General features: G+C 43.3%; 1 protein-coding gene across 1 annotated transcript in view; it reads right to left on the bottom strand.

Moving 5' to 3' along the window:
- Positions 1 to 13534, bottom strand: part of RAP1B (RAP1B, member of RAS oncogene family) — a 34762-nt gene extending 21228 nt beyond the window's left edge. Inside the window, exon 1 of the mRNA XM_064701899.1 lies at positions 13384 to 13534. The gene's annotated coding sequence lies outside the window, so the exon portion shown is untranslated. The remainder of the gene's footprint in view (positions 1 to 13383) is intronic.
- Positions 13535 to 15422: the final 1888 nt, after the last annotated feature.

The raw sequence follows: 15422 nt of genomic DNA, 5'->3' as shown, positions 1-15422 counted from the left end.
AGAGCTGACTTTGACACATTTATAAAAATTCATAAAAACATTATTCAGAAATCAGTTCTGAAAAGCTGATTGGGATCTAATAAAGACTTTCATACTCAAGATTCCTGTAAGTACAGCTATCAACTGTTCAGTAAACAAAGCTAGAAGCAATTTTTATTTCTAGTTCTTACTTGTTTTTGATAGTTTCTGGTCTTGACAATGTATTTCATCAGTTGATGAAAGGTAATGAAGAGCTAATATCTTTTGGGCACTAATACTGTAATTTTTCTTGGACAAAAATAGCTCTTCAATTATGTTCAAATATTTTAACTGATGTCAGACAACCTTCAGAGGATTTTCTAAAAGCTGGCTGGGTGGTTAAGCTTATTCAGTGACACGAAATCATACTGACCACCTGAGAAAGAGCCAGAGACCTGAGAACAAGCTACTGCAGCACATACAAGGCGCTAAGGTTTAACCTGCTCCTTGAGCAGCCCACAGGGACACTGACACAGAGAAAGCTTAACCAAGTTTTCCTTCCACTGAAGGGAGCTACCTTGATTAATACTGCACACAGGGACCATTTCTGCAAAAGCAGCTAACAGCATCTGACCTTGTGAGACTAGCTCCACTGTCTATAATTAGTATAGCTGAATAAAACCAGATTTTTTTTTTCTTAAGTCAAAGGTAACTCCCAGCTAGATCTTAAATTTGAACATAAATTTACTGGATATTGTAAAGGTAAAAGCAGCCTGCTTAAAGTCCCTGATCTCTCAAGATGAAAGTTTCCTGATGTGAGAGACTAGCAATCATGTGCAACTTGCAGTAGATTCACACAAAATATAAAAAGCATTTTCAAAGTAAGTGATGTAATGAACATTCTTATGCTACTAAGGATATGCTATGCTTCAACACTTACTGAGTTAAAGTTTCAACTTTGCACAAAAATTCTAACCTGTCAATTCAAATGTGGAGCACTTTATATATGCTTTATGCTGTAGAATCTATTCAAGTTTCAAATGCAATTTGTAGCATTTATCAGGTATATTCTCAGTTTTTGTGGCTGTTTGCCATGATCTTGCATTTTCTACCTATTCCTGTCAAATAGTCACCATCCCCCAGGAAAACTGTTTGTGAAAGTCCTACCAGTCAGACTTACAGTTAAAATTATAACCTTGTAATTCCTGAACAAACTGAATTGCAAGTAATTTTTATGCTTGCAAAGAAAATCCAGGCAGGCAATAAACAGAAACACAGAGATTTTAAAAAATACTACAAGTATATTAAATTCAGAGAATGCATGATTACTATGTTACAATATCTAGCTATGCATAAGCTAGATATTCAACCATAAAGCCAGTCCTGAGAACTGAGCCAGCAATTTGATGCTGTGAATTTGGCTCTGCTGTCATTACAGAGAAGGATCAGTATTTAGCGCTACAGTTTTTCCAAGTTAATGGATTGCCACATCATAGTACACACAACATTACCTGATATGCATGCTCCTGATTAAAAGCAGATGTAACTATTTGTTTGTCTCCATAATTGTTACACTAAATTTTATCTTTCAAACTTCAAAACAAGGTAATACCCAGCAAGACTACAAGTAAGGCATGGAAGTTTTCAGAGTTAAGGTATTTCTTTTGTAAGTGCAGTTTGAAAGTTACTTTAAGCTTGCCAGCTGGCTTAAGGTACTCTTCTTTGGAAAAAGGCATCTTAATTTCTCTTTCAGAAGCAAGACCTAGTCTCAAATTCCATCTGGTATCTGCTTAATATCTGGCAATCCTAGCTCTGCTTTGATTGTGACACTGGCTGCTGAACTAGTAAAGCCTGGTATCGGGTTTCCTTCTACAGCTGTAAGCCAATGCTGGGTTTAACTGCAATTCCAGGATCACCTTTTGCCTCTCCTCTATTTTTCTCCATAACATACAATTACATATATACCCCTGGCAACACCAAAGCTTGCATGCCAACATATCATTACTTGTACTATCTTCACTATAACAAGTGTGGGTTTTATTCAGGTTTGTTTAGATTACGAACACATCATCAAGGCACAGATATAAAGATTTCCTTCATCATTATATGAAGTTTTGTTACTGGCCATTTAAATCCAGCTAGTGTAGGCCCTTTATGTACAAAGTATCCTTCTGCAGTACAATTTACAAAAATTCCATTACTAATCAGGTTGGTAGCCAGAGAGAAGTTTTACGAATTCCCACATGTCATTTTAATTAAGATTAGAAGCTTTATCTGTTGAAAAGACACTGATTCTATGCAAATTGAGACTACTCAATACTAGCATTCATTAACAGGAATAAAATTATCTCTTTCATGATAACCGAACCATACCAGTTCAAGTTCCAAGTAATTGTAACTCATGTCTGTTTTAACTCTCAATGCTTCCTAATACTTCCCTAAGAGAAACATGGTATTTGAACATGAGCAACAAGCCTCACTGAAAGTAACCAAGTAACCCAAATGACACATATTTTCACCAATGGTTCTTTTGCTACAGCTTCAGACATCTTCCTGAGGGTAACCCGAAAAAGGCATACACTGACATCCAGCAACAACCACTATTTTCTGCCACATGGTTTTGCTACTTATGCAATGACAGAGGTTCAATCTTAACTCCTCCTTTTCACAATTAGCTCCATTAGCTGAATCCACTGATGAACATGAGTTTCTAAAAGGTCTGACATGCTTAATGGAAGAGGGTGAAACCTGAGTAAAAAAAAAAAAAAACCTGTTCTCTTTCTGGCAGCAAGGCAGAACCACTTTGAACCTAGGGATGGTTGCTCCACAGATAATGTCCAACCCACAAGCAAACCTTAACCAGAAGGTGACAACTGCAGACATTGATCTTCTCACCTCTGCCCATATGGAGATGCACAGACAACTTGGTTGTTCTTTAGGCAACTATTAAGTTGCTACAAGCTCCGGAAGAGGGTATTTAAGAAAAACCCCAAACACAAAAAACGCTCAACCAATTAAAACTAAAGCCCACAGAAAAAATCCCACCCACTAAAACAATTCCCCATCCCCTTGTCCCCTAAGAAAAAAATCCCAACCAACAAAACAAATCCAACCCAAAAAACAAACCAACAGCCTACATAAAAACAACTCTAGCTAATGTCTGCATGCAAAGCTGTGAACTGCTATAGCTCTACACCTGCTCGGTGAGCAGCTGATGCACCTTAGCACCCCCGGAACTCGCATTTAATGGGCCACAAATTTTCAAGAGGTGAAAGATCTGAGTTAGGAGCATAACACCAAAGGTAAGCAATTCACACTTGCAAGCCTGAGCTCATGTCCTCTCCCATGAGGACACCTACACAAAAAACTGAATAATTTTAACCAAATGAATTTCAATTACACTCATCCCCACACCACTTTCAATTACATGAACTAGATATTTAGTACCAAGTTACCAAATTAATGAGGATTAAACTTGTTTAATCAAGTCTCCACAAGATTGTATTTGAATCTTAAGATCACTCTCGTTCATATTTAGACCATAATTCTTGGTTCCTCTGCATCTTAAAAGCTTGCCATTTTCTGGAGAAACCTGTCATACCTCAAAACTCACTTTGCTAGAAGTCAGATTTTATTTGGTTTGCATGGCAATGTTTTGTTAGCTAGGTGGCTTCTGTGAGAAGCTGCCAGAAGCTTCCCCTATTTCCAGTGCCAGATGGGCTCCAGGACACACCCACTGCAGGCCAAAGCTGAGTCCATTAGTAGCAGCAGCACCTATGGAACAACATATTTAAGAAGAGGGTTGGAGGGGTCAACTGCTAGGAGAATAACAGCAGCAGAGAAAGGAGTGAGAATATGCAAGAGCAACAACTCTGCAGACACCAAACAGAAGTGAAGAAGGAAGGGGAGGAGGTGCTGCAGGTGCCTGTGCAGAGATTCCCCTGCAGCCATGGGGAGACAGGCTGTCCCACTGCAGCCCATGGAAGTGCACAGTGGAGCAGAGATCCACTGGCAGCCCACAGAACATCCCAGGCCAGAGTAGGTGAATGCCTCAAGGGGACTGTAGCACTATGGGAATGATATGCTGGCATAGTTTGCTCCTGAAGGACTGCACCCCCAGAAGGGACTGCCACTGGAGAAGTTTGTGAAGGACTATTTCCCATGGGAGACCCCACACTGGAGCAGGGGAAGGGTGTGTGGAGTCCCACTGAAGAAGGAGCAGCAGAGACAACACGTGCATGGTACTGACTGCAGCCCCCACTCCCTACCCCACTGTGCCTCCAAGGGAGAGGTGGTAGAAAATTAAGGAGCTAAGTTCAGCCTGGGAAGAAGGTATTATTAAGATTTGGGTTTATTTCTCATTATCTGATCCTATATGATTTGCAATAAATTAAACCGATTCCCCCAAGGTGAGTCTATTTTATCCCCATGACAACAACTGGCAAGTGGACTTCCCTGTCCTTATCTTGACCCACAAGCCTTGTGCTGTATTTTTTCTATCTGCAGTGAGTTGACCCTGGCTGGATGTCAGGCACCCACCAAGAACTCTTTACCACAAGCCTCTGCCCTGGACAAGGGAGAGAAAATATAATGAAAGGTTCATGAGTTGAGGTAAGGACCAGAAGAGCTCACTCAACAAATCCAATCAGAGGCAAAAAAGGCTGGAATTAGAGATATTAACTGAATTCATTACTAACAAAATCAGAGCAGGATAATGTGGTTTTAAGAAGACCTTAAAACACCTTCCCCTCACCGCTCCCTCCTTCCTAAATTTTACCTTCTTCCCCAGAAGCACACGGAGAAGAGAATGGGGGTTATGGTCAGTTCATCACAGGTTCTTTCTCCCATTGCTCAGGGAGAGGAGTCCTTCCCCAGCTCCAACACAGGGTCCCTCCCACAGGAAACAGTTCACCACGAATTACTCCAGTGTGAGTCCATCTCACTAACAACAGTTCTCTGCAAATGGCTGCAATGAGTCCATTCCATGGGCAACAGAACCCCTCAAACTGCTGCAGCATGGATCACTCTTCCATGGGGTGCAGTCCTTCAAGGACACGCTGCTCCAGCATTGGTCCCCCATAGGATCACAAGTTCTACCAGGGCACTTCCCTCCATCAGTCCGCAAGTCCCTGCCAGGAGCCTGCTCCAGCACAGCCTCCCATGGGTTCGCAGTCTCCTCTCAGGAATCCACCTGCTCTGGTGTGGGCATCCTCCACAGGCTGCAGGTGGATCTCTGCATCCTCATGGTCCTCCATGGGCTGCAGGGGCACAGCTGCATCACCATGGGCTGCACCACAGACTGCAGGGGAATCCCAGCTTTGGTGCCTGGAGCACTTCCTGCCTCTCTTTCTTTACTTTGGTGTTTGCGGAGTTGCTCCTCTCACATGTGCTCACCCTGCTTTTCTCTGGCTGCAATGACAAATGTGCAGTAACTTCGTTTTTCTTTCTTCTTCCTAAATCTGCTATCACAGAGGCATTACCACCGTTTCTAATTGGTCAAGCTTTGACTAGGGGCACGTTCATCTTTGGAACCACCAGGGACTGGATCTGCCAGGCACAGAAGAAGCTTCTAGCAGCTTCTCACAGAAGATAGTCCTATAACCTACATGCTACCAAACTGTGGCCATGCAAACCCCATATAGTTGAGAAGGGGAGTGATACAGCAGTTTTGGTGGGCACCTGATGTCCACCCAAGGTCAACCCACAACAAATCAAACACATTGATAAGGTAACAGAAGATGTCCAAAGGTCACTGAAATGTAAAATTGACTTTAGAGTTTTGGATGGGCAGACCTTTCTAAACAAAATCTGCACGTCTGTCTTCTAAGAGTCATCTATTACTTACGCTATGACAATCACAATCACCACAGCACTTGAATGAGCATCATCACTACATCCTTAACCCTTCACTGAGGAGTTTTATTTTTAGCAAGTTAAATACAAGCATCTCAAAACAATCTGTATTTGGGGCAAAGCCCAAGCAGAAGAATGACTTTTCAGTCTGCCCTGACTGTCCCAGTGAAGCAAGTTCATCCTTCAGGGAACCAGTCTTTCATCCCCACGTTACTTAAGGCGCCTGCAGTTTACCAAATGCTTGCTCTCTTTGGGTTCTTGTGATCTGTGACTTCAACCTTCTATAGGCAAACCTGTGAATGATTCCTTATTTTTACTTCCACCACAGCAGATTCAGCATTCAGCTCAGAAAAGAGGCTTCAGGTTTCCTCTGTGAAACTTATAGCTTATTTTAAAAGTAGTCTCACAATAAGATTAAGTAACAGAAGAATTGCATTACCTGTAAGTACAAATATTTTGAAATTAACATATTTGTCTTTGAAAAACGTTTTTGCAAACTGGGTCTTAAGATCCTGCCTCTGGCTAGAAGCAGAACTAGTTAGCAAGATTGCACATTGTTCAAAATATTGGTTACTGCAGCTTAATTATGTCCAAACTAACGTGCTCTTAATGGTGCTTGTCCACCTGTTCCCTGGCAAATCAGGACCCAGATTTCCAGCAGAAAAGGAGGACTTCAGGACTTTTTTGCTCTTCAAGCATAAAACTGGACAACCTACTAGATCTTTCTGTTCCAGGCTCCACATGAAATATTCTTACTTTGTCACTCTAATTTGTACTTACATTAATACAGCACTCTTCTTCTGAGATTACTCTTAAGAGTTGATGAAAAGCAACACACAGATCAAAAGGATGCCAAACACAAGTATACACAGCAGCCTAAAGCCCTTAATTGTAAAACCTCATTTTCAACTCCTCAGTCTTTGCAGAATTTCAGCTACCACACTTGAGTTTTCTATGCAAGATCTCTGGCTGAACCTCAATTTAGCTTTGGGCAATTCCTGAAATAAAAGGTTTAAGGTGATCAAGACAAAAACCAGAGGATCATTAAAAATATAAGCAAACAAAAATTGCAGCTCAAATATAAAGAAAGGTGAAAAATTAACAATAAAATAAGGAGTAAGTACAGGTATACATAGCTGTAATTCAGAAATGCTTGCTTCCCTCTCTAGTATTCAGATTTAAAAGCAAGTAGAAAATTGTACACCAAAAGTAAGAAGATTTGAAGATCAAGCATCCAGAAAAAACTAGCTACAAGTGCTTGCTTATTATAGTATTACAGCTTCTCTCTATTTGTCTCCAAACCTACCCAATGTCCACAGAGATTAAGTGCCAGGGGGTCTCTTCTATGGTGAAATCCCATCTAATCTGCTACTAAGTCAAAAAAGATATATCAGAAAAATGGAAGAGTGATATTCTCCAGCATGACAGTCAGCTAGCTATTCTTGCCTCTTCAGTGCTCCTTGATGCCACAGGACTACTACAGTCTCTTTGATTCTACCAAGTGACAATTTGATGACAATTTGGCATCACTTTCTAGAAGCATGGCACATTCTGAAATAACTTATCTTGGTAGAGGGTTAGATTTTTGAATATAACAGCTCACAGAAAACACAAGTCCAAGGCATCTTGAACTTGTTGCTATAAAACTGTCTTGGAAATTCATCCATAGATTGGTAGCATATTTGTAAGAATTCTGAAGGAGAGTTCACATTTGCCACAAACTCATTTTTGACACTCCTCATCATAAAACCCATGAAGACAACATTGCATTTTCTGTATGCTTCTACCAATATAAACAACAGACACTAAATAACAAATATTCCCGAATAGGAATAAAATCACCAGACTCACAGAATGTCTACTGCCCATCAAATCTCCATTTTAAACAAGTCAGAAGAGTCACAAAAAGACAGTATGACACATCCTTATTCATACTAACTACATAAATATAGCTCCAGAAGTGCAAGAGTCAAGATTTTGCCAAGCTGTATTAATTTATACACTCTCCCAACTAAAAGAAAATTCTTCAGCAATATTTTATCCAAAACACAATCATATGAAGCCAAGTAGGCTACATTTATGGGTCAATTAGTACATCAGAATGTTACCTTGTAGGTAGCTTCACAGTGAAAGATCACAGGAGAGTTACTGACAGCATCTTACAAATTCTAACAACCCCCCTAACTGCTTCATGTGTAGAAGATGAGTGACAGATTCCTGTACGCTGTTGGGCTGTCCCCGCACGCACCCGGACACAGCCAGGCACACAGAATGGCCTGAGTAGAAAGGGACCTAAGAGATTGTGTAGTTCTGCCAGGCACACACAGGGATTCCACCCCCTAGATCAGGCACCTCAGGGCCCCACCCAGCCTGGCTTTGAACATTTCCACAACTCAGTAGCAACAGCAATTGTCACCTGATAAATAAATCAATCTGGTCCTAAACACACTATTGCAGAAAGTAAGATTTTTAGGTAACTTCCACATCAATGGAGATTACTTCTGCTCCACATTTCAATTTACCCTTCTGCAACAGTTCGCAACTTTCCACTAGTCTTCTAACAAATCACTTCTAGGGGAGGTATTAGACCAAGTGTTATAGAAATTTGATTAACTTGCAAACAGGGATTGTACAGTTTCACAACTTAACAATCACTGTTATCTGGGTTGTGATGTAGTCCCATGTTCATCTCAAATAAAAAATACTGACCATACATGAAACTGCTAAAAATTAAAAAAAATCAAAGTAGCTGGTCTGACTCTGCAGTTACCAAAACCACTTTCACTTCTGTAGTGCTGAAGTGCCACCCCTAGTGACAGGTTCTCCTTCTATCTCCTGTACGTCCCCTCTGAACTCCACACAGATAACTCACAAGTGTCTGCAGCTCATCCTTGACAGAGACGTGGTGGCACTGATTTTTTTGCTTCCTCCTGATATACGAAGCATGCTTTTAAGAAACTTTTCTTCACTGCAGACATAAAAAAAAGTGAAGGCACAATTGGTTAGCTTTCAGAAACAGAGACTGTGAGTGGGAAAAAATAGGACAAGACTTCAAAAGCTAAGACAACTAATGCTGAAAAACAAAAAGAAAGTTGCAGAGACTATCTGTGTTGACAAATTATTTCAGTTTAACTGAAGACAATGTCACAGAAAGTTGAGTAAACTATAGTAATAGAAATGCTGAAGTACATATTTTCTTTTAATCCAGATTACCTACTGAAATTAGGTAATATTGCTATAATTAAAGCTTGTAAGAGTCACTTCAATGTCAACAAATCTTGATGCAAAGAACACATCCTCCTGAGTTTCTATGAAAAAAAAAAATTAATGACAGAGTCTTGCTTTGTTTTCAGTTATAAAAATGAACTGTTCTCCGGTTCCAGGTCCTCAATACTGCCCAAAAATTTAATCATGTAAGGTTTCTCACAGCTCTACAATGTATCTTCCAGTTAGAGATACATTGGAAATTATTTCATGAATGAGTAACAGTGGCACACAATATCCATTTTGCTGAAGACCTGGTCAAGTCATTCAATTTAGGCCAGCTTCCTGTGTTGCAACAGCTGCAGGAATGATACCAAGTGATCTAAGAAAGTACAGATTTCCTGAAGAGAATTTCAAGCTGGGGAGAAACATGAGATGTTGCTTGTCTGGCACAGGATGCAAACACCAATCCATGAGAAGGGCTAGGCTGTCGTACCCCTGCACTATGGTCTCGCCTTTCTCCCGTGGTCAGGAATGAACTGACCATGTGGACTTACTCAGCACTCTCTTCTTGTAGTTGCATAGCCAGGACTTACTTCAAATAACATCAAGTCCTTAGATTAATAACTATAGAGTGCTGACTGGGACAGCATACAAAATAATGTCAAATGCCTCCTCTTCTTCCTAGTTCACCTCTAAAAAGTTTCTGTAATTCTATAACACACATTTCTCTAGGGTCTGACAGTGACTTTCACTCTACTGCTTCAGTAGTAAAAATCACAATTAAAACACTGCTCTTGAGAAAGAAGCCTGAATAGCTAGAGGGCCCCAAAATAATTAATTTTATATTTCAAAAATTGCCTAATAGGCAGATTTCCAACTTGGTGTTTACAGCCTTCCTCCCTTTCCTTGCTGTTGGAAGAGAGAACATGCAGTATGAGTACGTCAGGAGCTCACAACAGCATGCATGAGCAGGCACACATAAAAATAAAAAACTTTTTCACTTTGGTTGTTACAATGTTTCTTTACACATTCTATAGCTTGAGAACTGAGTTTCCAGCAGGCATAACCTACTGCTGCTTTTGAAGGTAACCTCATTCAACTCCTTCATGAAGAAACAGTCTGTACCAGCAGACAAGGTCTTTGACTTTCTCAAAATAGCATTTGCCTACTACAAGCAAACTGCCATAACTTCACTAAAATATTACCTCTCACCCAGTTGCCTCATGCATGACAGGCCTTAAGGAAAAAGCCATATATTAGAATCCCTAAGATACTACAGATCTACTACACTCAACTGTTAAACAACTTTGAAAACTCAGCTCGAAAACAGGTGTATTAATTGCATTAAAGTACAAAAGCGCTTCTTCCCCCTGCTTTATGCAAGAAAAATAGAAACACAGCATCTTAACCACATCTGAGCAGGAAAACAAAGTTTGCCTTGAAATATGAAGGTGTAGTTACTGTAGATACTCCTTTCATCTCCCTGAACAAGGAGGCTGTCTAAAATATCCCTGTAGCTGACCTAGATGCAACAGAACACAGCAGAGGCCTGCCCCAGCTCAGCAGGGCTCCAGCACACTGACACCACACAGCGCACTCGGTCTGCTCCTGGATCAGTTCTGAGCTAAAGCAGCGGCCGCGCTCACAACCACAAGCTGAACACGGACTGGTGTGGCACAGCTCGTGCTGAGTGATCTGTTCTGCTAAGGGAGCAATTCTGATTCAAACTCCCAACTGGAGCCCAACCTGACGAGCATTCTCAAATGTCAGCAAGGTATCTGACAGCCATCTAAGCATTCCTTGGAAAGGCCAATTCATACAGGAGCTGCCCACCCACCCTCTCAGCATACACCCAAGGACAAGAGTGACAGTTTTTATCAGTAAGACATTCTTATCCTCAAGAGCACCTCTCTGCACCTAACCCCGAGCAGCTCAGAGCTCTGTGCATGACAGCACTGGCACGGTAGCAGTAAGCATCAAGTACTCAAGTACTTCTGTGACTCTTGCACTTCCCACACCCCAGATGATAGGTGGACAACTGTTTATTTTAGTTCCCTGTCACATTTACTGTGAGATCACAAGCTACAGTATAGCCTTCAGCACACTTCCTTCCTCAGCCATGGAAGCAATTTCTTTCTCCTTTTGCAGGCCCTCACCTAGATTCCCATCTGTTTGCCTCTGCTCCAGAAAGGCTCTCAATTAAAAAGACAGTCAGTTTTACTCTGCAAAAACTGGCACAGCACAAAAAGAACTGTCATGGCTCACTTCAGATTTATTTTTGATGAACTGTCCTACAGGAGAGCTTTGGAACAAAATAGCACAATTTTAATTCCACTCAGAAAACTTATCTGGTGCACATATACAGTAATAGAAACACAAGTACAGACAGTAAAAAGTCTATTGGGTTCCCCCCCCCCCCATTTAAAAGTTCTGATTTTACTTTTTTTTTGGTCTTTGAACCCTGTTTTGCAGATGATTTCACACCCCTAGGCAGACAGGTGCTCCAAGTATGATCATCTTCATTGCAAAAAAAATACATGGCACTTACACTGCACAGTGAACTCCAAACTCAGTTACTTGGGTACAGAAAATAATACGGTTTTACACTACAGCTCTAAGTGAAACCTGAAGTAGCTCATAACATTACAAGAAGCATCCCTGAAACAAAAATGTACCAAAGGAATAAAACATCACATCTAATTAGTCAGTTTATTTTTGCAAAGCCTTTAATATGAATAGTACAAGTATACCCCACTATTCACTCAGTTCGTTTTTATCTAGAACGAAGTCTACAGGATAGATTTTGAGGAAGAGTAAAAAAAAGATGCAATGAATAATAAAAATTTAAATACTCAACTCTACCAAGTTTGGTTGTTTTTTCCCCTCCCAAAAGCTTGTGATTTTAATATAAAGGCAAGCCATCGAAAAGGTAATAACTTAAATAATGTTACAAGTTTTTCACAGAGATAAGAGACTATTATTTCCAAAGGGAAATACTCTTGTTTTTGAATGGTTATTCTTAAATGTAATGTGATTGCTTCATTGCCCTTTAATTATAATTCACGGAAAGGAAGAGTGTTTCTTGACTCCTTTTCTTAGAGTAATTTCAACATATACTTCAAAGTGAAAGACTACTGAAAAGTCTTTGTCATACACTACACATCTCATGCTGGGGTAAGATGTAGCTGTTATATGTGAAAAATTACATTAACCAAAACATCTAAATGCAAGAACACAGACAACCCGTATGATTTTCAACCTGGGCATCTTTGACATACCCTCCGTCTTGGAACTCTACTACCTTACTATCATATCCCAAAGCAGTACAGAGAAAGACTTTCCTTTTTTTGTTTCATTTACCCTGAGCAGCATAATCCATGCCTTCAAGATGGAAACAGGAGTAAAACCATGCTATTCTTTTTTGCAAAAACCTTGGTTTCTCATCCTCTTCTGTAATCTAGGGCCAATGCGAGAACAGGCAGATTTGGTTTTATTCTCCCCTCTGCAAACTTTGTTTTCCTTCCACCACCTCTTCACTAACGCACGCAGAAGGGTACCAGGACCTCAGGCTCAGTAAGCGGGCTTGGCGCAGGAAGTGTCAGTCAAATTCTTCCATTTGCTTTGACACGGGTGATGGTGGGGCGTTTAGACCAGGCGAACATCCCTGTCATTTCCTCTTCATTTCGCGATAAGAAGGAAGGGAACTCGCAGGCCCCGCGCCGGCCGCCTGTCCCGCTCCGTGGCCCCCCCAGCAGGCACAGCCCGGCGGGCTGCCCGGGCCGGCCGCGCCCGGCCTGACCCCCCCGCCTCGCCCCCACGCACCGGCCGGAAAGAGCGAGCGGCTTCTCTCCCGCGGCCGGACTAGGTGGGGCTCGCCTCGGACTTCCCGCTGACAACGCCGGCGGCCGCCGGGCACCGTCCCCTTCCCCGCCCGCGCCGGGCGTCACCCGCCCCTCCCCGCGGCCGTGCGGGCCCCACGTCGCGGCCCCGACCCGCGGGGTTACAACTTTCCGCTTCCGCTCCAACTTCTGCTCCGGGGACCGGGGGCCGGGGGGAGGCGGCGAACGGCAGGGCCGGGCCCTGGGCCCGACCGCGACGGCTGCCCCCCGGCGCCCCGCTCTCCCCACCCCCTCGGGGTCCCACCACGCCTGAGGCCGGACGAGGCGGCGGCTCCCGGTTCCACTTCCGCCATGTTCCGGGCTGGTGCCCCTTTCCTCAGAGCGCGCCGCTCCCCGCCGTCGACCGCCGCCACCCCCCTCTCGCCGCCGCCCCCACCCCACCCCGCCCCGCCACCTGTACCAGAGACGCCGCGCCGCTCCCCGCCACAGCGGCGCGGCCCGGCCCGCGCTGCCCTCCGCAACCCACCGGACAGCGCCTCCGCTCCCCGCCGACCGCGCGCCGCCGCCGCCGCCTCGCCGGCCGATCCCGCTGCGCCGCGCCCGCTGCGCTCCGCTCGGCTCCGCTGCGCTCCGCTCGCCGCCTGTGCCGGGGCGCGGCTCGGGGCCGTCGCCGTGACGCCGCACGCCCAGCCTCGCTCTGGTGCGGCGGGGGCGGAGGGAGGGGCGGGCGCGGGGAGGGCTGACCTCGCGCGCCGCCCCCCGCGCACGCGCACGCGCGTAGCCGCCCCGCCCCGGGCCGGGCCGGGGGCGATGGGGCCGGGGCTGAGGGGCTGGGGTGGCCGGGGTCGGCTTGGGGGAACGCCGCCCCTCGCCCGAGTCTTGTGCGCTCCAGCTGGGAGCCGTGGCTTAGTCACAGCTCAAAGGTGCGCCGAAAGCACATCATGGTTGCTTAAAGTTAATTAAGAACGTAAAGAGATGGAAAAGTAAATGCCAGCCCACTATTTCCTGCGTTTCTAAAAAGGTGTTGACATCCACTAGTGAAGGGTGTTTCAGAGATGCGGCATACTGCTGGTTTTATGTGGACCATTATGCCTCTGGATGTGAAAAGTCTTATCATTATTCTTGCCGGTACAAAGCAGGATTCCCAGTGCCTGCAAATAATTACCGTATTAGCTTTTCTGTTAATTTAGTCCTAAGATATGCAAATCACATTTCTCCCCCGTCCCCCCGATGTCACCTATATTTTCCAGTTACAAAGGGTTTAGCTGATAAAGATTAAATGATCATTTATGTTTCTAGGAAACACTGAGTAAGCAAAGAGTTAACGTGGTGCTTTCACACAAAACTTGGGCGCTGAGGAAGTCCACGGCACTTCCACACTTGCACAAGGGTGTATAAAACTGACAGGAAGTTGCACTGAGGCTTCTGGCAAGGAGAGTGGGTGTGGAGGAAGCAGCGGCTTTCTGTTTGTAGGACAGAGATAGAAAAGGGAGCCCTTCTGAGTTCAAGCGAATCTGTGGGAGATGCTAAAGCTCAGAGCAGGGTCAAAGGATGAGCAGGGAAATGAACTGCCCTCGGTAGGGAAGACTTGATCTAGACACAGGGCAACCAGAAAGCAACACACTTCAAAAAATGTTTTTCTTTTACAGTGTTGCTGCCAAATCCTGAATGTCATAAAATCTCTTCCAAAGTCCAGACAAATCTCTTGGTGCTTTATAGCTTAAACTCGTGTGCAGTCCTTTGATAATGAATCCCTGTAAATGATGGATAATGCAAGAGAGCTCTGGTTGTGGGAAATCAAGTCCATAGAAACCAGTCCTTTCTCAGCAAAACAAACATCTTATGCAGGACAAAAATCATTAATGAGATGAATAGGTGAAATACAGCCTTTCAAGTGAAAATAAGAAGAGCATTTCATGAAATTATTGCTACTGTGTAGCATATTAGCTCACCAGACAGAAAAATACTTGTGTTCTTATTTTTTCTGTCACTAGATACTGTTATCAGCGACAGAAATATTCAGAGGAAAAGAACAAAGATAAATATCCTCAGCCCTCACAATTTTCTTCAGTGAACTAGGTTAATCACAAATAACTTGCAGTGTTCCAGGAACAGATATGTGTCATTAATGTAATAGAACAATATGTATAGAACAATATGTTCTATAAAAATATATGTTTTATATCTGGGGCAAATCCTCCTCTTTGCAATACAATGAGAAAAGAGGAAGGTGGCCTTTGGGGATCTTGAGTAAATCTCTGTGAACAGATCCTGGTGTTCTGAGTTTCACATAGGGGTAACTGGAACTTGGTATTTTACAAGAAGTGTATATACACATATATATAAACATATGGTTTGCTTAATATAGACGTGTTTGGAGATTGATCACTGTAGCCAGAAGAAATAGGCAATTAGGATTCATTCTAAGCAAGAGACCAAGTGTTCCCTCTCCCCAGCTCTCTCAGCCACATAGTTTGAATGTAAATTGGACCCTTAATTTTGGATTTTCCTATGAATCATCTAGCTAATCCTCAGCTCAATTCTTAAACCAGCTTTACTCATATC

Source organism: Zonotrichia leucophrys, chromosome 1A, assembly GCF_028769735.1.
Source record: "Zonotrichia leucophrys gambelii isolate GWCS_2022_RI chromosome 1A, RI_Zleu_2.0, whole genome shotgun sequence".
Classification (NCBI taxonomy): Eukaryota; Metazoa; Chordata; class Aves; order Passeriformes; family Passerellidae; genus Zonotrichia; species Zonotrichia leucophrys.
The sequence above is the reverse complement of the archived record's forward strand: the minus strand, read 5'-3'. Positions and strand labels throughout refer to the sequence as shown.